Raw genomic sequence first — 3,260 nt, 5'->3', positions numbered from 1 at the left:
AATAATGTTCTTTTTAGCAGCATCATATGACCCCTTTAACCTTTTTGCCACAGTTGGTGAATAAAGTAACAGCCATGCCAGCACTGAATTTGGCAGATGTGCTAGACAGACACGCTGAGGTGTTCAAAGAAGAGCTAGGACAGTTTAAAGGCACCACAGCTAAGATTCATGTTAATTCAAAGGCCCAACCACGATTCTATAAGCCGCGACGGATACCTTTTGCTGTAAAACCGCTGGTGGAGGCAGAGCTGCGGAGATTGGTGGATGAGAAAATTATAGAACCAGTACAATTTTCGGAATGGGCAGCACCCATCGTGCCGATGAAGAAGCCAGATGGGTCCATTCGCATCTGTGGAGATTACAAACTCACAGTCAATCGAGCATCCAGTGTGGAACAATATCCTATTCCTAAAGTTGAAGAATTGTTTGCTCAGTTGGCTGGAGGCCAGAAATTATCCAAACTGGACATGAGTAATGCGTATCAGCAGATCATGCTAGATGAAAGTGCAAAAAAGTATGTCACCATTAATACACACAAAGGACTGTATACGTACTGTAGGCTGCCATTTGGAGTGGCGTCGAGTCCAGCCATCTTTCAACGCACAATGGAGGGCATCTTGCAAAACATGCCGCATGTCACAGTTTACATTTTGTGGATGACATTTTAGTCACAGGGGTCAGCGAGGAGGAACATTTAAGAAACCTGGAGGAGGTGTTTTTGGTTAAAAAAAAAAGTGGACTGAGACTGAAGAGGAGCAAGTGCGAGTTCCTGGGAAAAGAAGTGGTCTTCCTGGGTCATAAGATCAGCGCTGCAGGCGTGCAGCCAGTCATGGAAAAAGTACAGGCCATTCAAGAAGCACCCACACCGCAGTCGGTGAGTGACTTGAAGGCTTACTTAGGCCTATTGAATTATTACCATAAATTCCTGCCCAGTCTGTCGACTTTGCTAGCACCGTTACATGCCCTATTGAGGAAGGAGACAAAATGGACTTGGGGCTGTGAGCAAAAAGAAGCTTTCGAAAAGTCAAAAAGTCTTCTCCAGTTGTCTGCATTATTGGTGCATTACGATGTCAACAAACCTCTTATTCTAGCTTGTGATGCTTCCCCGTATGGGGTGGGCGCCGTGTTGTCACACAGGATGGAGGATGGAACGGATCGCCCGATAGGGTTTGTGTCACGTACCCTGAATGCCGCTGAGAATAATTTTTCTCAATTAGAGAAGGAGGGACTCGCTGTAATATTTGGAGTGAAGAAGTTCCACACATACTTGTATGGAAGACAAATCACCATCATAACAGATCATAAACCACTGATCTCATTGTTTAATGAACTGAGGGAGGTGCCACAGATGGCTTCGCCACGCATTCAAAGATGGGCTGTGACATTGTGTGGATATGAATACACTATCGTGTACAAAGCGGGCAAGGAACATCAAAATGCGGATGGCCTGAGCAGGTTGCCTTTGACAGAAAAAGGGGAGGAGACTCCAGCAGAGGAAGAGAGAGTACTTCTACTGGAAGAAAATTATGTGCCATTAGTTAAAGCAGAACAGGTGAGGAAATTGACAGATAAGGATGCCGTCTTAGCGAGGGTGAGAGAGTATATCCTTAGAGGATGGCCAAACAGAGTGGAGGAATCAGCTTTTGGAGTTTACGTAAGAAAAAAAGAGGAACTCAGTGTTCAGACAGGTTGTGTTTTGTGGGGTGCACGAGTAATCATTCCGCCTCCAGGTCGTGAGGCCCTACTGAAGCAATTACACACCAATCACCCAGGCATAACCAGGATGGGCTGGCGCACCAATCACCCAGGCATAACCAGGATGAAAGGGCTGGCGCGGAGTTACATGTGGTGGCCACAGATGGATGCAGAAATAGAAGGAATGGTAAAAACCTTCACCAGGTGCCAAGAGAATAGAAATTCTCCCCCGTGTGCACCTTTACATCCTTGGGAGGTACCACATCGACCGTGGAGTAGGATTCACATTGACTATGCAGGCCCGTGGCTAGGTAGGATGTTTTTGATTTTAGTGGATGCCTACTCTAAATGGATAGAGGCGTACCCGTTAAATAAGTCTACCTCTACAGTAACCATTCAATGCCTCAGACAGAGTTTTAGCCAACATGGAATACCTGAAGTGTTGGTGTCCGGAAGAGCTCCGGAGACTCCATTGAGGTAAAACTTGCCAGAGTGTTGTTTAGTTACAGGATAACACCACAATCGACTACTGGAAAATCGCCTGCTGATCTACTGTGTGGAAGGAAACTGAGGTCCACCTTGGATCTAATTCATTCAGATTTTAAAAGTCAAGTTCAGGCAAAACAGGTGAAACAAAAACTTTATCATGATCAACATGCCAAGGAGAGACATCTGATGGAAGGTGACAAAGTGTACACTAGGAACTTTAGTGTGGGACCTACCTGGATTCTGGGGACAGTGCAGAAGCAGACTGGACCAGTGTCATGCACAGTAGCACTTGGAAATGGCTTTTTTTTTGTGCGGAGATTGTGAGATTGTGCGCCGTCATATTGATCAGGTGAGGAACAGGTATGAGGGATCTACAGAGAAGCCACTGGGTTTGGAAGAACCACTCAAGAAAGATGTGGACCAGTTGACACCCTGTTCTGGTGTTGTAATCTCAAAAGACAATAAAGTGGAGCAGACAGAGGGAGAGGCCACCAAGGTGACTTTGTCAGAGTCTCCATGTGAGGAGGAAAAGCAAGAGTTAAGGAGGTCAGCAAGAACAAAGAAAACACCAAATTATGCGTAGTATAGAAGTGAGTTCCCCAGCCACAGGGCAAGAATGAGTCCTGGGACTCACTGGGACGGAGGTAGTTGACCCGAAGTCCCTAGTTTAGTGTTGAGACAGACATTAGTTAAAAAAATAAAAAAAAAGTTAAATACTGTAAAATTTGAAAGGCTGTGTGAACGGCCAGGTAAATTGGTAGATGTGTTCTGGAGATAAAACAGGTTTTGTTAACTTAAGAGTTAAATGCAGTTAAAGGTTGTTAAGAATAAGAAATACTAGTAACAGTTAACATTAGTAGGCTTTAATAAGAATGTTGGCATTGGTGACTTAAGGATTGAACTAGTGTTATCAGGGGGAAGGGGATGTAGTAAATCATAGTGTTATATGTAGTCTAACCACTAGAGGGTTTGTGCTGTGTTACCTGTTTCCCCCTGGTAGAGGGGTTTCCGGTGGTGGTTGTGAGGTGTGATTGACCAAAGAACTAGATGGCTAGTTGCTGAATGCTGATGTGACC

At 44.9% G+C, this 3,260-nt stretch overlaps 1 pseudogene; it reads left to right on the top strand.

The window, feature by feature from the left end:
• The first annotated feature begins 74 nt into the window (after nucleotides 1-74).
• Nucleotides 75-2,680, top strand: LOC107734477 (uncharacterized protein K02A2.6-like; annotated as a pseudogene).
• The last annotated feature ends 580 nt before the right edge of the window (nucleotides 2,681-3,260 follow it).

This window comes from Sinocyclocheilus rhinocerous, unplaced genomic scaffold, assembly GCF_001515625.1.
Source record: "Sinocyclocheilus rhinocerous isolate Xijiao unplaced genomic scaffold, SAMN03320098_v1.1 scaffold37105, whole genome shotgun sequence".
Lineage (NCBI taxonomy): Eukaryota > Metazoa > Chordata > Actinopteri > Cypriniformes > Cyprinidae > Sinocyclocheilus > Sinocyclocheilus rhinocerous.
Note: the sequence above shows the minus strand (reverse complement) of the source record. Positions and strands in the feature narration are given on the sequence as shown.